Here is a 27,218-nt window from a genome sequence, read left to right on the forward strand (position 1 = left end):
GAACTAAAAAAGTTTCAGAATTAGAACAGTGGAAGAATTTGGACCAATAAATGGTTAATTAGTAATTAAATAGTTAACCAGCAGGCACATTAAATAGTGGACAGAGCCTAAGACTTAGAGAAAGGCAGAAATGAGTGAAATCTGCCTCAAATTTTTATTAGTTATGTGACCCCAAGCAAATCATTTAATCTTTCTCAGCCTCAGTTTCTCTGTTTATAAATAAGTGCTAATACCTATATTATTGTTGCGAGGATTGAATAAGATAATGATAAATAGACAGACAAACAGACACAAAATTAGCATTTTGCAAACCTCAAGTTCCATACAAATGCTAGTATTATTTTTTATGGATTACAATAATTTTTTTTTGCTATTATAAAACTTTAAAGTATATAGAGAACTTTCTTCCTAATGGCTCTGTGACACAGAGCAGGGTTTCTTAAACTTTTTCCACTTGTGACTCTTTTTTGCCCAAGAAATTTTTACATGACCCTGGGTATATAGGTATATAAAACAAATCAAACATTTACATAGTAAATCATAATTTTGTGACCTTCACACTCAGTTATGTGACCCCTTTGAAGTTGAAACCCCCAGTTTAAGAAGTTTTGATGTAAATAGCACAAATATTATCTGTATTTTACAAGTGAGAAAATGAAAGTTTCATAGAAAGTTGAAGAGATTTTTCTGATTATATGGTGGCAGAACACCCTTAAACTCAGGCTCGATTTTTAAAAGTGCCTGACAGTTAGAATGTGCTTTCTAAATCCAACAAACTTTCCAGAATAACACATGGCCAACTTTTTCCCTTTCTCTGCCTTTCTAAAGTACAAAGCTCAAATGAACTATAAGACTAACTGGACTATTTATCCCTGGATGGATTTCAGGATCTAGGGTAAATCATATCACATGAGATTTTCTCCCTCCCCACAATGTTTTCCTTGCAAGCAGGTGGTCCTTGAACTCATGTACATTATACTTCTGGAAAAAGGCTCTATAATGCTGTCAGTCAATGATTGCTGTGTCAGCTGGTTTTGCTAAATGCTTCTTTGTTATAATGATTCACTGTGGGGTTGCAGAGAAGGAAAATCGACTGGTATAAAAAAGGGTAACAATAAAACTTATTTTTTAAAAAGAAAATGAGATTGAAACAATGTAAATTGAAGCTGTTTTCCCATAGAAACAAAGTTATAATAATAGATTATATCCTGACCAAGGGCCTGATGCTAATAAATTACTGAAAATACTGATATAATAGGTATTGCTAAAGTGGGAAAGGGTCATATTTCCCAGAATGCTGGTGTTCAGTAGCACCGTACACACACACACACACACACACACACACACACACACACACACACACATGAATTAAAGGTGTCATTTCCCATGATTTCATATCCATAGTGAAGCATAGATTTGGGCAGAGACTTTGGGAGGTCTTTGGATTCATTACCATTGTATACCTGCCACCTAGCACAGTGCCTGGTGTGTAATCGGTATTTAATAACAAGAATACCCCCATCCTGGTCTCCATATGGACTTCTAACTAGAACACAGAAAGATGATGAGACATATTGGGATGACATTGCTTAATTGTTTGTGGGGGTAATCCGCCATCATGGTTATTCAGTTTGGAGAACTGGTACTCAGCAATAGAAATAGACCTCTATCAAGAATGATTGGTTTGGGAGAGTATCTGTCTAAAATATATGAACTGAAGGACAGGCTATCCATCTAGTTGCATTCACCCACTTGCTTTTTTCCTGAGTGAAAATTCTTTTGACATTTTTGAGTGACTATAAATCTTATTTAGTAGACTTTTCAATGTTCTAGGGCTTTGTACAACCAGAACATTATCATCCCTTATCCATTTGGACTCTGAGCTGGATATTTGTCATAACAGGGGCAAACAGAAAGCTCTCTGTTTTTTACTTCATTCAAAAGATAATTGAACAATTATCTTTGTTGTATGCATATTTAAAGAATGCCTTACAACTTAACATATACATGGTGGATATCCTGTTGAAAGAAAGCACTTAAGCAGCACATTGCTCTTCTGGGTCTTTTTTTTTTTTTTTTTTTTTTTTTTTTTAAATGGCCAAACTAAATGTAGTAGGATCTTGTATTCTCTTTAACCTTTTGGTCAGTTGTATGACTAAAAGTAAAATGGGTGAAGTAAGTGGAGTACAATAAGAAAAAAGTTAAATGGAAGAAAACAAAACTCAATAATTATAACCTATAATGTGAATAGATTAAGCCACCTTACAAAAACAATAAAAGAATGAATCCTTTAAAAATTCAAAGAAAGAAAATGATAAGCAAGAGGGCAGACTGATTTTCTGCAAACCTCTCTAACTCTCCAAAAAGAGAAAAGAAAAATGAAAGAAGGAAGGTTAAAAATGAGAGAGACTGAAATTAATGCATCTGAGAATAAAAATCTTAATTTTACCCCACTCAGTTCCTTTCTTCTCAACACACTGACTTTGAACACAGTGAGTACAAACTTTCAGGCTAAAGTGATGGTTAACTAGTTCCTATTAAGGAATGGCCAAAAAAAAAAATGACCCTGTATCAGTGTAACAATATTATTTTGCCACAAAATGACAAAATGGGTAGTTTCAGAGAAAATTAAGAAGATACCTATGATATGATACAAAGCTAGTGAACAATTTATACTGACAATTTATACTGTCAAAGAAAGTACGTCAAAGAAAGAGAAAAACAACTTTGAAAGATTTTAGAACTCCAATACAGGAAAATGAATGTGAAGTCTACTATTCATTCTTGCTAGAAAGGTAATGAACTTTAAAAAGGAGATAAAGACATAGTTTGGGGTATGATTAATGTAGAAATTTGTTTGTTGAACAATGCATGTTTATGATGAGGGTTTTCTCTTTCTCCTTTCTCCTGTGCAGGGGAGTAAAGGAAGAGATAGATTATAACATATAAGAATGAATAAATGCATTTAAAAGATCATAGGTATCTCAGAAGGACATGACAAATTAAAAGATCTGGATGCCTTACGATAATAAATAATAAAGAAACATTGACAAGATTTTTAAATAAAGATAACAAAGCATTAATTGAATCCATAGATAACTAAAAGAAAAAAAGAATTGTACGTGACGACAATTCAAAATTTCAATAACATCTTGCGAGTAACTAGCAGAAAAATCTACCAATATGAAGAAATGGAAATTGAAATAACCTAAGATTTTTTTCTGCAGTCATAAGGAACTAGAAGAAGTTGGAATATTCCCTTTAAATTAATTTCATTACATCTTTTAAAAATATAACTTTTATTTCTGAATATATTTATCCCTCATTCCTTACCAAATGAAGCAACCCTAATAATAATTTTAAAAAAGACAGGGGAGGAAATAAAAGAAGAAAAAAGAAACAAAAAAGTGAACCAACAAATTAAACAATATACTTAACAAATCTGACCACATATGCAATGTTTCAGAATCCTACACCTCTGAGGAAAAAAAGAAGATTCACTTTCTTCTTTCTTCTCTAGGGAAAAGTTTCATCATGATGATTACACAATATTCAGTTTTCTTGTTTGTTTGTGCTTTGCGTTTATGTTGTAGTTTTTGTGTGTATGTTATTTTCATGCTCCTTCTTACTTTTTTCTGCATCAGTCCATGAAAATCTTTCCATAATTTTCTAAATTGTTCACATCTATTTTTTTTGCAATGCAGTAATATTACACTATTTTCATATACCACAATTTGGATATCCCCTAATTAATGAATATCTACTTTGTTTTCAGCAGGTGAACATAAAGAGGGAAATATTTCCAAATATGGGGATAGCCATAGAAAATACTTAAGAGTTAGAAGATAGGAGTGTGTTAGAGTAGTATCAAGGAGGTCAATGTCACTGGATTGCAGAATGCACAATGCAAGAGGTGAAGGTAGCTTATGAAGGACTTTAGATGCCAAACAGATGATTTTATATTTGATTCTAGAGATGATAGTGAGTTACTGGAATTTATTGAGTGAGAGAAATGGCCAGATCTGTACTTTTGGAAAATCATAGCTGAATGGAGGATAGACTAGAGTTGAAAGAAACTTGTGGCAGGCAGACCCACCAGCAACCTGTTGTAATAGTCCAAAGGTGTGGAGTCTAGAGACAGTAGCAGAGTGATGGTAATGTCAGAGGAGAGAAGTGGACATATGTGAGGGATGTCACAAAGATAAAATTGGCCTTGGCAACCAATTGCATATGGGAAGTGAAAGACTATGAAGAGTTGAGCATGACACCTAGGTTGAAAGCCTGAGTGACTGGGAAGATGGTAGTACTATCAACAGTAATAAAAAAGGTACAAAAAGGGGAGTGTTTGAGTGAAAAGATTATAAATTCAGTTTTGGATATAAGTTTAAGATGTCTATGTAACTGTCTACTAAGTGGTTGAAGAGATAAGACTGGAGATCAGGAGAGAAGTTAGGACTAGCTAAGTAGATTTGATATTCATTTAGAGAGATGATAATTGAATCCACGGGAGCTAATGAGATCACCAAATGAAATAATATAGAAGGGGAAGGCAAGAGGGGCCAGGGTAAGAAGACTGTGAGATACTTATGGTAAGCAGATATGACCTGAGGGAGGATCTAACAAAGGAGGCAGAGGAGTAATCTGATAGGTTAGAGAAGAGCTTACAGAGAAATGAGTATCAAGGAAAAGAGGATGACCCACACCGTCAAAGGATCCAGAGAAGGCAACAAGAATAAGGACTGATAAAAGGTCAAGAGAATTGGCACTTCACTTTACACCTGCTGCTCCGTCTGGTTTCAACTCCAAGGAACAAGATACCTCTCCTAGGATAAACTCACCACTTCTAATCTTGCCACATGGTGCTAATTTAAGCCTTGATTGACTCCACCTCCCTCAGCTTCCTTTTCTTCTGATGGGAGGACTCAAAGGTGGAGTATCAGACTCCTCTCAACATCTTCCTCTGGAAGTGGCTCTTTGAAAAGGAAGGCGATTCAGGCCAGTTCCAATGGTCTTGTGATGGAGAGAGACATCTGCATTCAGAGAGAGGACTCCTGGGACTGAGAATCACAATAATAGTATTTTCATTTTTGTTGTTGTTGTTGTTGTTGGCCTGTAATTTTTTTTTTCATTTTTTTCCCTTTTTGCTATGATTTTTCTTGTGCAGCACGTTAATTGTGGAAATATGTATAAAAGAATTGCACATGTTTGCTCTCTGAGGGTAGGATGGGGGGGGGAAAGGAAGGAGAAAAAAATTTGGAATACAAGGTTTTGCAGGGGTGAACACTGAAAACTATGCATATATTTTGAAATTAAAAAAAAAAACTTTAAAAAAAGAGAAGTAGAAGTTGAATGATGATGTCAGAATATACCGAATGTTTTGTTTTATATCTTTGTGATTGCCTCTATCCCTTGTCTACTCCTAAGGCACAGCTATAAAAAGTACCTTGCCTGGTTCTCTCTCTATATATTCATGTGTGTATATACACATATATGTATATATTTACAGATAGAGATACAATATGTATATAGTGTATAACATATGCACACATATATGTATATATGTGTATTTTAATGTTCACAACTCATTCATTTTGTTTTGGAATATTTTTAAAAGAGCCAGGGACCTGAAACTGCAACTGGATAATATGTCAATTTAAATAAGTAAATTTACTAAGGGACAGGTATTTGTGGCAGACAGTCAACAATCATTAAATATGCTAAGCACTGGCAAAAATGGTCCTTGCCTTCAAGGGGTATATAATGGGAGAGAAAACAGATAAAAAAGTAAGTTCATATGTTCATACCAAATATATATATGGTATATGGGAGGTAATGTGGGAAAGAATAACATTTGCATTGAGGAGGCATGGAATGGTCTTTTGCAGAATATCAGGTTCAAACTGAGATTTGAAGGAAACCAGGGAATCCAAGAGGTAGCAGAGGTAAGGGGATGTAACATTCCATATGGGGGACAATCAATGCAAAGGCACAAGGACAGGGGATGGGGTGTCATGCAAATAAGCTAGCATAGCTGGATTGTAGAATGCATAAAGAGGAGTAAAGTGTAACAAAGACTAGAAAGGTGGGAAGTAGATAGCTTATAAAGGAATTTATATTTGATCTTGGAGACCATAGGGACCCAGTGGAGCTTATTAAATGAATGGGTGCGGTAGGGTAGGTAATGGGATGGAACCTATGCTTTTTTAAAAAGTCACTTTGGCCGCTGAATGGAGAGTTCATTAGATTTGAGAGAGACCTGAGATAAAGCTATTGTGATAGATAACCTAAGTGAAAGGTGAAAAGACCTCAACCTAGCATGTGGCTGTGTAAATAAAGAGAAGTAGATTTTATAGGAGAGATATTGTGAATGTAGAAATGACAAGATTTTAGGATAAACTGGATATGTGAGCTATTGAAGATGACCCTGGGACTTCTGATCTGGATGACTGGGAGCATGGCAGTATCCTTGATAGTAATAGGGAAGTTTGGAAGAAGGAATGGGGTTTTGTTGGAAATAATGGATTCTATTTTAGGCATATTGAGACATGTTAAAATTTAAGATACTCTTGGGATATATTCTGGGCAAGATGTACAAAAGGCTGATGTGATGTATAACTATAGTTTAGGAGAGAAAGTAAGGCTGGATATATAGATCTGTGAATCAATTGTATATAGATGATAGTAGAACACACAGGACCTGGAAAGAAGAGAGATGAAGAAAATATAAAAACTGCAAATATTTCAAATGACAAAAACACAAGAAAGGTTTGTTGTTAAGCTGTTTTTCAGTCGTTATATTCTTTATCATCCCATTTGCAGTTTTCTTGGCAAAGATATTGGAGTGGTTTGCTGTTTTCTTCACCAACTTATTTTGTGGATGAGAAATTGAGGCAAAAAAGATTAAGTGACTTGTTTAGGGTCATATAGCTAGTGAGCATCTGAGGCCATATTTGAACTCGTGAAGATGAGCCTTCTTGATTCCAAGGCCACTGTTCTATCCACTTCACCTCTTAATTGCTGTGTTAGGTAAGTGCAATTATCTAAAAAAGACTGGAAATATGCCTGGAAACTGAAATAAATTCTTTCATTTTTATAAGCAGTTTAAAAATAATTGAACAAAGCAGTAAATTTTTAAAAAATAAGAAAGATTGTCAAAGAACAAAAACTATCAAAGGGCTAAAGCTTTAAGGAGAATTTAATGATCTATGGACAAAACCATGTAACTCCCTTATAAACCAATCAATACATCATTTGGGTGGCATAACAGTGAGAAATCCAATGAAAGGAGAAAGGGAAATAATAGAGTGAAGTTAGAGATTCACCTCCTCTAAGGCCACAGGTGAACGGATGAAGGGATTATGTCTTCTAATGTCTCTCAACAAGAAGCTGTGAGTGAATAGGATAAAAGTCATGAAGTACAAGGACTGAGATGCTAGGAATTGGTGGGGAGTCACACCCCTAAAGGGGAAATTAAAGAATGCTATAATAGAAATTTCCATAGATAGGAAATTATCCAAACTTAATCATTAGTTTTAAAAGATAAAAGAGAAGTATTTGTGGCATTCAGTCAATAAGCATTTATTAAGTGTCTATTGTGTACCAGGCACTGAGTTAAGCATTGTAGATTAAAAAAAAAGGTAAAAGGCAGTCATTGATTTCCAGGAGCTAATATTCTAATGGTGAAGAGAACCTACAATAACTAGGTAGAAACAAGAATATATACATACATGTATACAAACATGTGTGTGTACATATTTGTAGATAGTTTTGGCATATCTATGTAGTTATATCTTGTTTCTATATAGTTGAAAATGTGTGTGTGTGTGTGTGTGTGTGTGTGTGTGTGTGTGTGTGTGTGTGTGTAATGGGAGCTAATCTCAGAGGGCAGATACTAGCAGCTGGAGGACCAAGGAAAGGGTTTTTGAAAAAGGTAGGATTTTAATGATCCTTGAAGAATTCCAGAGAAGGCAGAAAGTTGAGATGAGGAAAAACATGTTATCTGTCATGCAATCCTGCTTTCCATATACAAGCAGACTGGCGAAACTTCCTAGAAATAGTAATGTTAAAAGGGGTTGGTGGTAAGACAGCTATACTAATAGACCATTGGTGAGAGGCACAAATTGGTCTGATCACACAGGATTTACTTAAAAAAACAAACAAACAAACAAAAAAAACCCTGACAAATGTGAACACCACTGATCTAGAGATCTCATTTCTAAGCATATACCCAAGAAAGAATAAAAACAAAAGAAAGATTCATTATATACCAAAATATTCATTACATTCTATTTTTAAGAACTAAGAACTATAAATAAAGTGGCTGCCTGTTGTTGGGAGAATGACTAAACAAATTGATTCATATGTGTGTAATGAATATTAGTGTGAGTGGTCCTCAAACTTTTTAAATAGGGGGCCAGTTCACTGTCCCTCAGACTTTGGGAGGGCTAGAATGTAGTAAAAACAAAACCTCACACTCTGTCTCTGCCCCTCAGCCCATTTGCCATAACCAGGGCAGGCTCATAAACGTCCTCAATCGGGCTGCATCTGGCCCAAGGGTCGTAGTTTGAGAACCCCTGGTCACAGTATCAGAAAGAATTTCAAGAAAACCATGAAAACCCAGCTGACACTTAGTAGGTGCTTAAATGCTTATTGATGACTATTATAGAATCAGAATTAGGAAGCTAGCATAAACACGACTACAGTAATATAAATGAAAATATCAGCAAAATGAAACTGAAATTAATAATGAAACTAATAATGAAATTAATAATGAAACTAAAATTATAATGTTCAAGTTTAGCATAAGACATTAGAAAAGAAAATGTGCTTTCTTTTGTTGGAGAAGTAGGGTACTGAGAATGTGAAATGGCTCATATGCTATTAGATATGTTCTATATTAGTTGATGTTTTTGCTGAATCACTCCCCTTTCTTTCCTCTCCTTCTCTCCTTTCCTCCTTCCCTTCTTCTTCTTCTCCTTTTCCTTTTCCTTTCTTTTCCTCTCCTTTCCTCCTTCCTTCCTTCCTTCCTTCCTTCCTTCCTTCCTTCCTTCCTTCCTTCCTTCCTTCCTTCCTTCCTTCCTTCCTTCCTTCCTTCCTTCCTTCCTTCCTTCCTTCCTTCCTTCCTTCTCCTTCTTTCTTTCTTTCTTTCTTTCTTTCTTTCTTTCTTTCTTTCTTTCTTTCTTTCTTTCTTTCTTTCTTTCTTTCTTTCTTTCTTTCTTTCTTTCTTTCTTTCTTTCTTTCTTTCTTTCTTTCTTTCTTTCTTTCTTTCTTTCTTTCTTTCTTTCTTTCTTTCTTTCTTTCTTTCTTTCTTTCTTTCTCTTTCTCTCCCCTCTGTTATCATCAAAGGCCTGTTAAGTAGGGAAGGGTAAAATTAGGGTTACAGTAAGAAATAAATATTATGTAAAAACTAAAACATCAATTAAAATTTAAAAATTATGGTATGAGAATTATTTTCAAAGTCAAAGAGGGCACTCTACCCAACTCCTTTTAAGAAATAAATATGGCCTTGATACTCAAATAATAGAGAAACAAAGCATAAAGAGAGAACTAGAAACCAATTTCACCAGTATTGAAAATTATTAGCAAAAAAATTACATCAATATATAGTGATAATAATTCATTTTGACCAAGCTGGATTAATATTAGGAATTAAGAATTGTTCAACATTAGGAAAACAATTAGCATAAATAATCACTTAAACAACAAAACAAAGCATATGATTCTTTCAGTAAAAACATAAAAAGCTTTTTAACAACAAAATACAACTCATATTCACACACACATAACACGCTGCACACACACACACACACACACACACACACACACACACACACACACACCAGAAACAAAAAAGCCTTAAAAGAATAGACATGAAAGTGACCTTTTAAAATATGATCAAAAGTATGTTTCTAAAGAGCTCTAATTTGATGTGATAAAAATCTGCACATGAGGGATGGAGTAACACGTATGAGGAATGACCCTTGTTACTTTTCATATGACATTAAGTGTAGAGGGCTGAAACTCCAGAAAGGTATGCTTAAATGAGACAGCTGAGCACTTATGGCTAATTACCCATTGGATGTGAGATAATGACTCTATTATAAATGGATCTTCTCAACATTGGTGCTTGCTGAATATTTGGTGTTAAGATAGTCATAGGCAAGGATTGGAGGGCAGAAGGACTAAGGCCAGAGTCACTTGGCAGCAGGATGAGGAGGAGAGAATTTGGTGACTCCTGACCCCTGAATCCAGGATTCTGCTTGGCTGCCTCTTTCACTTCTCCCACTAAAGACCAAGGACTTTGATTTATCCTGACTCTGGCTGACCCTGAAGCCCTCCAGAGAGCTAGCCCATACTTTACAACATATGACATCCAACTTTTTTTCCATGGTCTTGAATTTTCTTTATCATTTGGGTTTCTGTTTTTTTTTTTTTTTTTTGGTCTCCATTATCACCTTCTGCAAGAAGCTTTTCCTTAGCCCACCACCTCTGCCCATCGCTACTGTCTTCTCTGTCAATCTTCCACTCACACTGTATCTTAAGTTATTTGTATACTGTCTCCTCTATTAGAAGGTGAGCTCCTTAAGGTTGTGCTCTTCTCTGAATTCCCAAGCTATTAGTGAAGAACTAGCAAATGTTTAATAAATTCTTGTCTATTGATTGACTAACTGATTGGCTGCAAGAAGGTAGTTTGGTTAAACCAAAGAGAATATGAAGGAAGGTATAATAAAGTTGGAAAGGGGCCAGGTAATGAAAGTCTCTCAATGTCAGGGGACAATGCTATACAATCTAATAAAGAAGATAATGAAAGGGGAAATTATTCCTTTAAAAAAGATTGTCTCTAATTCATATTGATAGAAATATATAAGAAAGGCTGAAAAATTAATGTGAAAAAATGAGAAGGGGAACCATTTTAGTATCTTGCTTAGCTCTGCAAGTAAATTTGCATACTTTTGTTTAGCAGACTTAAAAGAGAGGATTCTAAAACTTCAACTTTTTAATAGATCTTAAGCTTCTAAGTGGATTATATGAGTCACTATCCCAAGATCTTAAAGAACTGAATGCCATAATTGTTGTTGTTCAGTCATTTCTGTCCTGTCCATTTCTTTGTGACGTCATTTGGGGTTTTCTTGGCAAAGCTACTGGAATGGTTTGTCATTTCCTTCTCCAGCTCATTTTATATTTGAGAAAACTGAGGCAAGCAGGGTTAAGGGACTTGCCAAGATCACATTGTCATAATATTTCTGGCTAAATATGGATGTCTACTTAGTCAGGCTTCTCTAGAGTGCCCACAGATAAAACTTTAAAAAATGAAAGATGGCAATGGCCTGGGTGTGTAGGTGGTGCTATCCTTTGAAATGACCTCTATTGCTTCCAGCTGTCTAGTGCCCACAGGGAAAAATGGATTATATGCTTTAAAGAACCATGTTCCTTAGAAGTTTGTAAGAAATTCACTCTTCTTCAACAAGCTGTGAATCATTTAGATGGAGTTTAGACCTGCTGCTAAATGGAGATGCTCTTAGACATATATGAAGTGATACTAAGTGAAATGAGCAGAACCAGGAGATCATTATATACTTCAACAACAATACTATATGAGGATCAATTCTGATGGACGTGGCCCTCTTTAACAATGAGAGGATTCAAATCAGTTCCAATTGATCTGTAATGAACAGAGAAAGAATATTGGGAAACGAGTATGGACCACAACATAATATTTCTACTCTCTCTGTTATTGTTTGCTTGCATTTTTGTTTTCTCTTCTCAGATTTTTTTTACCTTCTTTCTGAATCCAATCTTTCTTGTGCAACAAGATAACTGAATAAATATGTATACATATATTGTTTTTTAACATATACTTTAACATATTTAACATGTATGGGACTACCTGCCATCTAGGGGCTCTCTCCTAGGAGGAGGGAAGGAGAGGAAAAGTTGAAACATAAGTTTTTGCAAGGGTTGATGTTGAACAATTACCCATGCATATGTTTTGCATACAAAACATAAATATAAATATAAATATAAAAATAAATAAATGGAGATGCTCCTATAAAAGGGGAAGATAATAGTACAATAGCTCAAATATTTCAGATCCTGAAATCCAAGGAAGGCAGGAAGGCAATGTGAAATAAAAATAATCCTCTGAATGAAGAAATATTATTTAATACATCTTTATTTCATTTTCTAAAAATTCCATTTTTTGTATATGTTTTATAATATATAAGTACAAGATATAATGATAATAAGCAGGGATTCTTAACCTAGGGCATATGAATTTATTTAAAACATTTAGATAATTGTATTTCAAGGTAACTGGATTCTTTTTTATTCCTATATATTTAATATTATGCATTTAAAATTTTTATTCTGAAAAAAGGACCATTCACTAGAATAGCAATGAGGTTTACTGCACAAACTTTAGTTCTAGATCTTTTGAATTTTTTAACCTATGATCCTAAGAGCTATGAACCAGAAATATATTCAACTGTAATAAAGTTGTTTGGTTTCAAGGGAGGGGAATGGGAGAGCATGGTTTTTGTTTTGATTTTTTTCCTTTGAAGGGAAAGGTAGGAAATTCCCTAAGGTCATTCAATTAGGAAATGGCAGAGCTAGAGATCTTGGAGGGTTGTCACATGAAGAAAAGTTAGATTTGTTCTTTGTGGTACCAAAAGACATTAGTAGGAGCAATGACTGGGAGTTAAAGACAAATTTCAAATCAAAGATAAAACTTTCCAATAAATTATTTTGATTGCACTCCATGTCATTTGTGTAGCCCAGAGTTGAAGATCTATAACTTATCTGCAGATTACAGACTAAAAGAGTTCTCTCATGGCACCAAGAAGTTAAGTAGCTGGAGGCAGATCTCATAGCCAGTAAGTATCAGGAGGAGGATTTGAATCCAGATATTTCAGACCCTAAGGTCCTCTCCTCTATGCACCATCTTTCATCCTGATTTTGCTGCTTTTATTGCTGCTGTTTGTCCTTCTTTCTTAAAAAGGATCATGACATCGAGGAGGTGATGCCATGACATGCAAGTGAATTGGATTTAAGTGATGGAGGGCTGTGCAAGGTCACCTGCCTCACTTTCCCATCCAGAGCCATCTGGATCCAGTGGCAACATATAGAGGACTGGAGATGACCTTGACTGACCATGCTATCCAGTAATGGAATGGGCCTCCCTCAAGAAATAGATTCTCTCTCTGTCTCTCCCTCTGTCTCTCTTTCTGTCTGTCTGTCTGTCTCTCTCTCTCTTTCTCTCTGTCTCTCTCTCTGTCTCTCTGTGTCTCTGTGTGTGTCTCTCTCTTTCTCTCTTCTTTAAGCAAAATCTGGATGACTAATAAATCACAGATTCAACAACAGTAGTTATTAAATCTATGCATTGAGATTACAAAGACAGAAATGAAATAGTCCCTGCCCCCTCTATCATGGGAGACAACATGTACATAAGTAGATACAAATTAATTTGAAAGGGTGGAGGGAGAATCAGAAAAGACGGCATTTGAATAATTTTGAGTGAAATAAAGGATTCAATAAATACTTGTCTAGTATGTATTAGAGTGGATCTGGTTTGAGTATAGGTAGGACTAAATGCTCTTTGAAATATTTCCAACTCCATATTATGGTGAGGCACCATGGGAGAATTTTAATGGAAAAACAGAAACTTTCAAAGGAGATAAAAGAAATGAATTTAGCAATAAGAATTTGAAATTTGCCTTTAACTCCCAGTCATTGCTCCTACTAATGTCTTTTGGTACCACAAAGAACAAATCTAACTCTTCTTCATGTGACAACCCTCCAAGATCTCTAGCTCTGCCATTTCCTAATTGAATGACCTTAGGGAATTTCCTACCTTTCCCTTCAAAAGGAAAAAAAAACAAACAAAAAAAAAAACAAAAAAAAAAACATGCTCTCCCATTTCCCTCCCTTGAAACCAAACAACTTTATTACAGTTGAAAATATTTCTGGTTCATAGCTCTTAGGATCATAGGTTAAAAAATTCAAAAGATCTAGAACTAAAGTTTGTGCAGTAAACCTCATTGCTATTCTAGTGATTTGAAAGGACAGGCAATAGGGACACTCTGACGGTGAGAAGGGTTTATTCAACCTTTACCTCTTTCCCAAGTGGAAACCTGGGAAGGGAATAGGACAATAGCTTAGTAGAGCTGGGCAACCAGGGTAAGGGACGAGACTATATATGTGGGATGGCTTCTTTCAGGGAGGTAGAGTGTACTGGTAGTCTGAAGTTAGTTCTAGCTCTGATCCTAACAAGAGGATAGCAAAAAGATTTGCCTGACTAGAGGCAGCCATATATCACACCACACCAAGGACCTAGAGCAAGACTTTGACTACATTGTTTTTCCATTTTGCTTATCCCTCATCCCATATTGTGGAGAACATTTCTTAAGCAGAGGGAAGATGTTCCAGGGTCCAAGAACCATTAGACAACAGGTTTTGCACAACAGGTGCAGGAGGAGGAAGAAGTAGAGAGAGTAATAGAACTTTGGGATTGAGATGAAAAGCAGGTAGAATAATGGGAGTAGTATTTTAGTCTTCTAGGGTAGAAGTCTTCACTCTATTTGAGATTTACCAGCCTAATCACAATCTATGCTCCTTTTCATTTTGATTCCTCCTTCCCCTCCAATATAGGTTGTGACCATATCCACATTGGACAAATTACCTAACCTTTCTGAATCTCCGCTTTTTTGTATCCACAGTGGAGAATCAATTCCACTTCATACTTCAGTTCCCCTGTGATCTCACCTATGGGATAGTTTCTCCAATGACCACAATTTATTATCATCTCATGATCATGTGTAACTCATTCTTCCCCAAATCCTCCAGAGATATTCCCACCAGGGCTCTGAGGATTGCCTTAAAGTTTTTGACATGTGCATCCTTCTTCACAATATGACCATCTGACTGCAGTTTCTAATCATAATCTCTCTGATGATAATCTTTATGCTGCCACTCCTATACAATTCTTCACTGGTAATATGTCACAGTTCACTTCAGTACTCTTTGTGTTTTTCCATGGCCCTTTGGGTGATCCATCACTTTAATTCATTAGACTATGGCATATAGCATGACTTGTGGATGTGATAGTATGGGCATTTTCTTTAGTGTCACTTCTTTATGTATCAGATTAAGGACAGGGATGTTAGAAAACAAATGTAATGTTTCCATTCTCATTGATGTAGGAAATAATTCATGAAAAAATCCTGTTATTTTCCATTTTTGTTGTTTATCCTCTTTTCAACTTTATCCTTAAATTGTTTGGCTTAAGCAGTTTCTTGATAAGCTTTCTTTTAATTTTTCTTTCCCCTGCTTCTTCCTTTTGCCATTATTGTATTCCAATTAAAACTCCATTAAATGGAGTTATCATTATTACATGTCAGATCATCACAATTTTAATCTTTTTTCTTATTTAATATTGATATTGATATTCAGAAGTCAAAAGTCTTCTTGTAAGGAAATCATTGATAAATGAGTCTAATAGTAGTAATCAGTCACTTTTTGTTCAATTAAAATGTATTTAATTTCCATTTTCATGATACTATTTGATGCTCATCATGCCCAATACCTATAGGATTTCTTAAAGAAAGGTGTGAAGTTTCTAATTATTCTGCAAGTCTTTGTAGAAAACACTCATTTCTTAATCTTGAATTTTTTTGTATTTTTAATTGTCCTTCTTTATGTCTACCTTTCACCAGTTACCAATATTAAAGTATTGTATATGTCAATTTAATTCAAAGGATCTGATTTAGTTCCTCATAAAATTTTTCTACTTCTTCATGCTGTACAACAGATTGGCTCTTAGATCATGGTAATCTTCAAGGTAGACTTTCTGCAAATATAGAGCATGAGCAACTGTAATGCAAAATGATCAAATATCTCATGAAATTCTATTCATTATTTTTGGACTCCTGAGAGAACTAACTTTACCAACTTCTTTATTTTCTTCTCCAAGAGGAGACTAATGAGTCAACTTTCCATCTAATTACAATTTCCTTTAAATTTCTTTTTTCATTTATAGCAAGAATATAAAGATTAGTATTGTTTGGTTCTTCCAGTATGCTCCCTATCATTAGACAAGTATCTCACACTAACAGTTAATTTCCATAGCCTAAAAATTCTGTGATTCTTAGCCCCTCTCTTCCCTCTTCTGTCTTTCTATTATCATCGTTGTGAAAGGAGTGATGTCCATTTTGAAATTTTCCTTATTTTGTGAATTATCACCAAATGGTTTGTTTATAGGTGAAGACTCTCTGTAAAGATGTAGGAATGCATACCTCACTTGTGATTGGCTAGTACTTGACGTCTTTCTAGCATAATAGGATTTATCACAACTTCTGCTTTGCTGACATAACCTTAAGTATCCAGGGTCACCTTTCTTTCACAAAGAGCCATTAGAATAGGACTTATACATAATTAATTTCATAGAATCATAAAATTTTAGAGCTAAAAATGAACTTAAAGACCATCTAATATAATACAGTGATGTATGGTATTATATGGGCCTTGATTTTGAATTCTGGTCCTATAAACCAACATATTTGTGACTGTTGGCAAATCATTTTAATATTTCCAGATCTTGTTTTCCCCATCTATAAAATAAGAATAATATTAACCACAATACTTCTTTTGTAAACCTCAGGGCAATATAAAAATGACAGATTATCAACACTAATTATTTTAGGTAGGTGTAATATGATTATGATTGTTTCCTCTCTTTCCTTAAAACAAACAAAAATTAGATTTCATTTTGTTTAAAATACGATGAAACCCTTTGAGATTGTGAATTAACATGTCTTCAGATTTCAGCATTAATCAAACCTTAAAGAAACAGTACATAGCATTTACTGACAGAAGACCTATTTATTAGCTCTGCAACCTTAGGAACCTCACTTTTCCCCTCTGGAAAAAAGTTTCCTCATCTGTTAAATTAAGGGGATTGGATAAGACAAGAGGTTCTTAATCTGGAATCTGGGAATTTAACATTTTTTTAAATGACTTTGTATGAATATAATTGACTTCCTTTGTAACTCTGCATGGATTCTGAGGAGGGGTCCCTTAGACTGCCCAAAAGAGCCATGAAACAAAGAAAAAGGTGATAAGGACCCACTCAGGCTCTTCTACAAAAGACGCATCTTGGAAGTTTCCCCTAAGAGCCCAGGCCAGGAATTTCTGGATTCGGGTGTGGTCAGACCACAAGCCGGATGACTATTGTGCCCCTTGTCTCACTGTGTCGGTGTCCAGATGAAGATTCTCCCTATGCCGAGAGAGGCGAGTCCACTCAGATGCTGCCCTGGTTTCTGGCTTTCCTTCCGAATCGGCTTTGTTTTCCAAGAAGGCGCAATTGCTCATGTTTGCCACAGAGGGGAGCTGTGGGGCTAAGAAGCCGAGAGCAACCACGGGCTGTTATTTATTTATTTTTAAACTGATAATCAGGTGGTGGAAAGTCTTGTCTGGTAAGAGGAACTCCCGCCGTGACAGTCCCGGGTTGGGTGAATTTTGAGGGCTTCTCTTTTGGGCAGGACATACTGACTATGTCCTCAAAGGATTCTTGAGATGAAAATAACAATTCATATCTCTGTAGTCCTTCGGAGTTTACCAAGTGGTGTTTTTAAAACAATCTGGTGGGGCAGGTGGTACAGTAATTCTGCTGTTGCCTCAGTTTAGTCACATAACTAGCAGATACCAGTCTTGAATGCCTATTTTCAGTTAGAGTCCGTTGCCCCTCCCATTATGCGCTTCCACTGGTGGGTGACCCCCATTGTTTCTAAGGACTCTTTCTTTCCTTTCTTTCCTTTCTTTCTTCCTTTCTTCCTCCTTCCTTCCCTCCTTCCTTCCTTCTTCCTTTCCTTCCTTTCCTTCCTTCCTTCCTTCCTTCCTTCCTTCTTCCTCCTTCCTTCCTTCCCTTCCTCCTTCCTCCTTCCTTCCTTCCTTCCTTTCTTTCTTTCTTTCTTTCTTTCTTTCTTTCTTTCTTTCTTCTTTCTTTCTTTCTTTCTTTCTTTCTTTCTTTCTTTCTTTCTTTCTTTCTTCCTTCCTTCCTTCCTTCCTTCCTTCCTTCCTTCCTCTCTTCCTCCCTCCTCCCTTCCTTCCTCCCTTCCTTCCTTCCTTCCTTCCTTCCTTCCTTCCTCCCTTCCTTCCTTCTTTCCTTCCTCTCTTCCTTCCTTCCTTCCTCCCTTCCTCCGCTCCCTTCCTCCTCCTCCCTCCCTTCCTCCTTCCTTCCTTCCTTCCTTCCTTCCTTCCTTCCTTCCTTCCTTCCTTCCTTCCTATCCTTCCATTCCTTCCTCCCTCCCTCCCTCCCTCCCCTTCCCTTCCTTCCTTCCTTCCTTCCTTCCTCCCTCCCTCCCTCCCTCCCTCCCTACCTTCCTTCCTTCCTTCCTTCCTTCCTTCCTTCCTTCCTTCCTTCCTTCCTTCCTTCCTTCCTCTCTTCCTCCCTCCCTCCCTCCCCTCCCTCCCTTCCTTCCTTCCTTCCTTCCTTCCTTCCTTCCCTTCCTTCCTTCCTTCCTTCCTTCCTTCCTTCCTTCCTTCCTTCCTTCCTTCCTTCCTTCCTTCTCTTCCTTCCTTCCTCTCTTCCTTCCTCCCTTCCTCCCTTCCTCCCTCCCTTCCTCCCTCCCCTCCCTCCCTCCCTCCCTTCCTTCCTTCCTTCCTTCCTTCCTTCCTTCTTCCTTCCTTCCTTCCTCCTCCCTCCCTCCCTCCCTCCCTCCCTCCCTCCCTCCCTTCCTTCCTCCCTCCCTCCCTCCCTCCCTTCCTTCCTTCCTTCCTTCCTTCCTTCCTTCCTTCCTTCCTTCCTTCCTTCCTTCCTTCCTCTCTTCCTCCCTCCTTCCTTCCTTCCTTCCTTCCTTCCTTCCTTCCTTCCTTCCTTCCTTCCTTCCTTCCTTCCTTCTTCCTTCCTTCCTTCCCTCCTTCCTTCCTTCCTTTTCTTTCTTCTTCTTCTTCTTCTTCTTCTTCTTCTTCTTCTTCTTCTTCTTCTTCTTCTTCTTCTTCTTCTTCTTCTTCTTCTTCTTCTTCTTCTTCTTCTTCTTCTTCTTCTTCTTCTTCTTCTTCTTCTTCTTCTTCTTCTTCTTCTTTCTTCTCTTTTTCCCTCTTTCTCACTCTCTGACCCCTTCCCATACACATATCACATTTTATATACACACATATATTTTTATACACATATATGCTGAAAGACAAATCAAATACTGAACAGCAGCTTGGTCCAGCCAATAAAAAGCCTGATTCAGCATAAGAAAAATCTGTGTTCAAATCTAGCCTCTGACACATTCTGGTTATATATATGGTTAACCTGTCAGTGCTTTAGGATACTTAAGAAACAGTTGTTAATCTGGAAGAGGAAGTTTCCTTATCAGAAAAAAAAATCCCAGATTCCAACCAAATACATATGTGTGTATAACATATATAAAATATTGGATGTATATATACACATTTAAAATAGCTGGCAACAGTGACCTGTGACAATTCAGGTCCCTCCTAGGAATAACTCTAGACCTTCCAGGATTTCTCTGAACATAGATTGCAAACCATTGAGTAAGACCATTCGTTTTAAGGGAGATTAAGGGGAGCCAGTCAATCATCTGGATTGGATCTCAAAGTATGTTAGGAACTTAGTATCATAAATCTTTGCTGATGATTTGACACCTAAAATAATTTTTCTTCCCCAATCTCATTTGTACAGTTGGTTCCTCTTTGTCAATTGGCTATGAACCTCAATAAGCTTTTAGAAGAGGCCGGAGTGGAATAGAAAAAAGAATTAGTACAAAGCATTTTCTCCCAAAACTTTCTTTCTTTCTTTCTCTGTTTCTTTCTCCCTCCCTCCTCTCTCTGTCTCTGTCTGTCTCTGTCTCTCTGTGTCTCTGTCTCTGTCTCTCTTTTTCTCTCTCTGTCTCTATCGGTCTGTCTGTCTCTATCTCTCTTACACACACACACACACACACACACACACACACACATCTCATGAGAAGAGTGCATATAAACTTAAAAAAAAAAAAACGATGATAGTGAGGCACATCATTATAGTACCCATATGGCAAAGGGATAATTAACTTAGCCCTACATTCAAAGTTCCTTTCTCTTTAGCTCTCTTCTAGGAGGACTGCTCAGCTAGACTCTCAGGTTCTGTTTTGGTACTTTTCCCTGTTATAACATATTACACTCCCTGAAGCTGCTGTTATCCTCTGGTGCCTGTCCTTCTACATCAGTTGCAAGTACTTCCTCTGAAAGTAATTACACTGCTGTCAGCCACTACCATTCTGCTACCACATCTGCTAGACATTGCTATTGCTACCATTCAGCTCCCTATGCTCATGTGACCTCTGGATCTCCTGAACTCACCATGTCTCTTAGATACTTCCATCACAGAATACTTGTTTGCCTTAGATTAGGAAAGAACAAATGCAGAGACAGAAACTGACATTTGTACATAGATATAGCTACAATGTGGGAAATAGGGAAGCCATTCTTCTCACACAAAACTCTCTGAATGAAGCTCAAAATTGCATTTGTACTTCAAAGCAAAAGGAAGAGAGAGAACAGTGGATTGCCCCTTTTGTATATATCCCAAGTTCTAGCTCAGCCACCCGTCTGTAATTAGTTCTTTCAACTTTGCCAGCCAATCACAAGACTTCATCATCACATGGCATCATGTGCCATGACTTATCTGAATCACCATGACTAGAAACAGGCTCACGCCAATCTTCCAGGTGGTCATATTAGTAAAATTAAGTAGGGAATGTCTGCCCTTGCTTCAAGAACTGATGCCATGTTGACCAGTCTATCCCCATTACAGGTGTCATCTACATAGTGAAGGTGTTGGATTAGATGGCTTCTTAGGTCCCTTACAGCTCTGGATCTATGATTCTATGATCCCTTCTCCTGTCTAACCCTACCAACCAACAACTCTTTTATTTATAAGGGTAATCCAACTTATTGGCCCACTGGGCTTTTTAAAAACTACCTCTATTCCTCAGTGAGGTCCGTCCCATATAGTTCCCTATAGCAACAGTAGGTATTCCCAGGGCATTGAGAGTAATCTAAAATTGTTGTCATTCTTAGGATGTTCCCATTCTTTATCACAAACCACTCAATCTTTTTTTTTTCTTCATCTATTTCTTTTCCCTTTCATCTTTTCTTCCTAGAAGCAGCATAGCATAATGGTAAGTCACACTGTTAATAGAAAATGTGGATTCAAATCTTTGCTCTGATATTTATGATTTATATAACTTTAGAGTGATCATTCAATTTAACTCAGTTTATTAGTTTGTAAAATAACAATCATAATACATTAATTATGAGATAATTTTAAGGAAAATGTTTTGTAAATCTTAAAGTGATATGCAACAGGGATAATCAAGGCACTGATCTGCTGGATTTTGGCACTTCCCATGGAGCTAAATCTGTTCCTGGCCCCTTTCCATTCTAGGGACAAAGATCCCTGGGCTAATGTGTCGTGTAACTAGACATGGTTGATCCTCATATTTCCCATGATACTTATAACTAGGGGATGTATGGGAAACAACTGATTATTAAATAGGAAAAGTCATAGACTTATTTAGAAACAATTTCTACTCTCTATTTTCTCTATTGAACAGGTTAATTGAAACTTTCCAACTGAGGGAGGGAAAGATAATTGTCTCATCTACCCTTGTACTCCTTAGTAGCAGTTATAATAACTTCATCCAATGGTCTTCCCTAGGTGAGTCTAAGGCTGGATATCTCAAGTCCATAACTACTTCTTCTTAATATAATCTATTTTCCCACATTACATGTTAAAAACAATTTAAAAACTTTTTAGGTTATCATGTACAATTATGTTAAACATATTTTCACATCAGTCATGTTGTGATAGAAGAATCAGAACAAAAGGTAAGAACCATGAGAAATAAAAAGCTAAAACAAAAGTGAAGAAAGTATGCTTTGATCTACATTCAGACTCATAGTTTTAGAATTTTAAAATGGAATACTGGTTGCCCAATGAAAGGTACTCCCAGCAATTATACCTTTTCTAGAAAAGAAGATGATTACCTCCAGGAAGATGAACCATGTATTACTGACTACTCAGAATGTTTGGACCTTGGGTTGTTGCTTTGATAGTGCAGAATAAAGTGAAATCTATTCATTAATCTCATGAGTCTCCTCAGAGCCTTTACTACTTCTCAGAAGAAGATAATTTAGATAATGGTTTTTAATTTATATTTTAAGCACTTGTGCTTGTGAATCTTTTGTGTTTTAAGTATTTATTTTGTGGTAGAGAAAATAATTATTCTATAAGTCATATACTTTGTACTTTTATTAACTTCTTTAGCATGGATCCTGTTATTCTCTTTTGGGGAAACTCAAATATGAACCATATAATAGCTTTAAGATATTTTCCCAAGAACTCTGGTTTGGGGTTATAATGAGCTAAAGATTTTGAGGAAAAAGCCTGAATTGTTCTTTGTAGGCCTAAGCTCCTGATTAATTGAACTTGGGTCTGGTTGAGCTTGGAGCTAGAGTCTATTGAAGAGAGATGGTGACCCATAGGCTATAGGTAACAGAAAAATATATTTGGTTTTTGTGGTCTCTCTTTTAATTTTTTCTTCCTTTCCCTTTCTTTTCTTGTCTTTGGAATCCACAAGTCATATTTAACTAGATTGGGCACTCTGAAGGCAAAAAAAGGGTTTCCTCATATGGGATCTCCCACTGGTCCTCTGGCAGAAGCATTGCCTAGCCCTTCTTCAGATTCAATTCCAAAACATGGAGAGTCTTAAAGAAACCTCCCAATCATAGGAAGTTCCTTAATTTCAAATACTTCCTTGGTTCTGTCTTGAGAGAAGTCCCTCTCTTGTTGCATACCCTCATCAGAGTGGTACTTTGGATATTTCCATACCCAGTTAAAAATATTTGGAGCTCAACCAAACTTTTCTCTAATAAGTGACCCTGTACCTGTTTTGAACCACTTTCCTTTTTCTCATCCATCAGTTGAGCTTTCCTCATTGGATCATTGCATCAGGAAATAGTTTCTGGTGTTTAATGGATTTGCTCTGAATCATTCATCCACCAAATGCATGCTGTACCAGGGGGAAGTTGCCCTGATCCTCAAGCCTTTTATGGTGTAACTAACTCTTTTCCTTTGAATAACTTCTTTTGCTCACTTTATCCTAGTTTGGGATTTTTGTGATCTCTAAGAACTCCAAAGAAAGACACTAGCCTATGTAATACAGTGGGAAAAATTCTTTGGATTGTTTTCAAAAAAGATCCAGATTCAAATCTTGTATCCAGCACTTAATATCATTGTGGTCATACGTAAGATACTTTTTATGTTATTTGTTCCTAGTTTTATTGATAAAAGGAAATTTGGTGAGTAAAATTCCTCTACCAACCATTATGTAACTTACAGATTTAGAGAATTGCCTTGGCCCTTGAAAGGCTGTGATTTACCCAAGGTCATGTAAAGGTCCTGTCGTCTGCCATCTCAACTCTGATCTAGAGTAGACTCCCTGTCAGAGAACTGTCCAGACAACCTGAGTTCTCACCTTGTAATCCTAACATCGGCACACAGCCAGGTTATATCAGAGTGTTGGGGGGAGAACTTGAACTCAGATATTTCTGATTTCAAGGTCACCTCTCTGTCTGCTACACCACACTGGTCTCTTTGTCAATCACTTAACTTTATAAAACCATAAAAGAAGGAACTGTGGAGGTCATCTAGTCTAGAGGTCAAATATAGGGCTTTGGAGGAGAGTACTGACAAAACAGATTTAAATGTAATCAGGAAAATATTTTACAAGAGAAAGAAAAACACAATAGAACATAGATAATGCCAATATGTTGTTTTCTTTGTTAATATGCAGCTATAGGGATCCTTGTGCATGGTTTAGTGACCCCAGTTTCTATTTGTTTGACATCAATTTAACATTCAATTTTCTGTGTGATCTAGGAAAATCACTTAATCTGTTGGTGCTTCAGAGCCCTCAGCTCTAAACTGAGTAGGCTGGAGGTAGCTCAGAACATCATTTCTCTTTGAAATTTATAGATCAGTGATTCCACTACAAGAAACCCCAATAAGTGGTCATTCAGCCTGTTTTTGAAGACCTTCCAGTGATATAGAATTTGCTGCCTTCTGAAGTTGCTTATTCTACTTTTGCATACTTTCCTGTCTCAAATTTTAAATATGTGTTCAAACTTAGTTTTTTGGTGGTTTTTTCATTAATAAGTACTCCAGGACAAAGTAGACATTTAAAACAATTGGATTCCAAATAATTTTTCAACAAAATTGTTCTATAATAGGGGAATTTCTTTAGTAAATGAGGACAAAAATCTTAAGATATAAACAAAGAATTAAATGATCCCAGTGGTCACTGGAAAACCCAGTGGAGGAGGCACTCTATAGAACCTTTTCCCCCAACCTTCCTGCCAATTGCTCCCTTCCTTTTCTCTCTCTCCTAGCTATGTATTTACCTTCACTCATCATTCCAAGGTGTAGAGGGCTGGGACTCTGGAGAAGTATACTTGAAACAAGGTAGTGGAATTGGAATTGATGAGATGATGGTTCTCAGTGGAATTTATGAGATGATGATTCTCTAGTTCTCACATATATTTAGTACTTAGTATGGTGATGTAATGGTTCTCTAATTCACACATATTCAGTATGCTGTAATCATGTAATTGTACTAAGGTATATAAGGGCCGAGGACTGGAAATGAGACATTTTATCTCTGACCAGCCTCCTGATGGCTGTCCTGCCTTTATCACTTCTCCACTAAGACCAAGGACTTAGGCTGATCTTGAGATCCTTCAGAAAGCTAGCACAAACATTACCCCAAGGTTAGAAATCTATAGCCTCTACTCCACTTCTACCCTTAAATGGGGTCCATTCTTCTCAACATTCATGAGCCAAACTTTCTCCAGGACCCCTGGCTTCAGAATAGACATGATCATTCAAACTACTTGAATGAGCAGGAAGTCACCAACTACATTCCTTCTAGTAAAATGGAAGATCACTGGGCCAAATTACATTCCTTGCTACGAAACACCCTATCTCCTGTTTCTCTGTCCTCTAGACCACCAAATATTCTCACCATCTCTAGCTGTATGACCCTGGGCAAGTCACTTAACTCTCGTTGCCTCAGCCACAAAAAAAAAAAAAAAAAAGAATATGAATACAATGAGAGAAGTAGCATTTTCATTTCTCTTTTTTTCTATTCCCAGTACTTAGCACTTTAATTTTTTTCATTCATCCATTTTCATTAATGAGGATGGAATTGTAATCATAGCAGGGGAGATTCAGAGAACCCAGCTCACAGAAATGGGACACAAGTTCTGGCTCTTTGATAGGAATTGCTTCAACTATCCCTGCAAATATATCCCTACTATATCCCTGACATTTGACACATTTCGTTTCTCTTTCCTCTTCCTACTGATACTACCCAATATGATCCCTCAGCACTTTTCTGAACTATTACAATAGCTTCCAAACATGTCTTCCCACCTCTATTCTCCTCTTTCTGAGTTCATCCTTCACGGAGAAGCCAAAATAATCTTCTTATGTAAATATTTAGACATGTCATTCCTCTCTTTAAAAATCTTTAGTACTAAAGTACTATTTCCTGCCAAATAAAGTTTAAATTCCTTTGCCCAGAATTCAAGGCCTGTTACATATCTAATACCAATCTTTCCAGACTTATCTCATATTAGTTCCTTCTAAATGTTCCACACTTTAACCCAGCTGCACAGTTCTCTGCCTTGTATATATAATATGTATTCCTATATAATCTTTGGTTTCAGCATCTTTCCTATCTCTAGAATATCTTCCTTCTCCCTCTTTACTCATTGAATCCTTTTGATTTTTTGTTATAGACTTTGGTAATTAGGGAACTTGCAGTAGGGGAACTCTTCCTACAATTTATATGCTCTGCAATTCATGTCTTAGGGCATATCTAAGAGATTTATGAGAGATTAAGTGTCTTTCCAGGAGATAAACAATTAGTAGATATCAGAAACAGAACTCAAATCCAGATATTCCCAACTCCAAGGTTGACTTTTATTCCCTATGTCACAGTTCCCTCATGGATAGATAAAGTATATACTGGGTACTGTGCTAAATTCTGGGAATAGAAATATAAGCAAAAAAAAAATTCCTACCCTCAAGGAATTTAATTTTTAATATGGGAAGACAAAACTTAAAAGGAAACTGGGAGGCAGATGGGGCAGGGAGTGCTGGAAAGAAGGCAAGATTGTGGATGAGGGGGTAGAGAAGTCTAGATAATGAGATGAGATTGGAATGAAATGAGTGTGGCCATAGCCCCTCATGACATGGAGGTTCCAGCAAGGGACTCACCAATCAGGACCCAGGACAGAGGCACCACTATGGGATAGGATTGCTGGTAAAGATGTGAAGTCTGGAGAGTATTGATTCCTATCTCAATGCCAATTATTCCAAAAAGCCTTCATTCACCCCTTTATGGACTATTTTTTTCAGATATAACATGTACTTGGTTTTGCACATTTGCACATTTTTGTGTGTTATGGTTATGATATCCTCTATTAAACTATAAGCTTCTTGAGGACAGGAATCAAGTCTTACAAAACTTTCTAACTTCTCCCATATCAAACACAGATCCTGACTACCTTTAGGTATTTAATACAAATTTGTTGAATGAGTAAATGAAGGAGGGCAACCATGGCTGATAGTCTCGAGGGAGAGGTGCCATTAAGAGTGTGCAGCAAATATGAATGTTGCCGCATTTTCTGCCTTGCCTGAGGAAAATGGAGTATTCTTGGTTTCAGTGGTGTTATATTGCAGCTGAGACTGGGTTTGGGAGGTTTGGAAGATTCAGTTTCACTTAGGATCAGTGGCTGATGGCAATATTGCAAACAAAGTGCACAGGAATAAGGGAAGAAGACAGAGAATTCAAGTATGTGACCTGATTTTTGACAGTGTCTAGGTTCCCAACTATCCCTCTATCATTCTTTTTCTCCACTCTATCCTCCACCTTCAGTTCTTTTCTGATCTTCCCCAGGGTGTCATCCTTGGGGACACAGCACAGTACTTTTCCAAACTCACTTCCAACAAGTGGGCTGAGGTTTCATTCTTACAGATCCATTAATATCCAGGTTTAATCTAGCTATAAATATAAGCAGAGGCATCAAATAACCAGGACCTGGAAAAAAGACAGCCTGACCATAATGAAAACCAGGCAGCAGACCTAATGAAAAAGACTATAGGCTCTCTTTTC

General features: G+C 36.7%; 1 long non-coding RNA gene across 1 annotated transcript in view; it reads left to right on the plus strand.

Annotated features, from left to right (window-relative positions):
* Window positions 1-4,268: 4,268 nt before the first annotated feature.
* The window catches only part of LOC141549636 (uncharacterized), a 154,576-nt gene continuing 131,626 nt past the window's right edge, over window positions 4,269-27,218 (plus strand). Inside the window, exon 1 of the long non-coding RNA XR_012484405.1 lies at window positions 4,269-4,327. This is a non-coding gene — a long non-coding RNA (uncharacterized LOC141549636). The remainder of the gene's footprint in view (window positions 4,328-27,218) is intronic.

The sequence above is a fragment of the Sminthopsis crassicaudata genome, chromosome 1 (assembly GCF_048593235.1).
Source record: "Sminthopsis crassicaudata isolate SCR6 chromosome 1, ASM4859323v1, whole genome shotgun sequence".
Taxonomy (NCBI): Eukaryota; Metazoa; Chordata; class Mammalia; order Dasyuromorphia; family Dasyuridae; genus Sminthopsis; species Sminthopsis crassicaudata.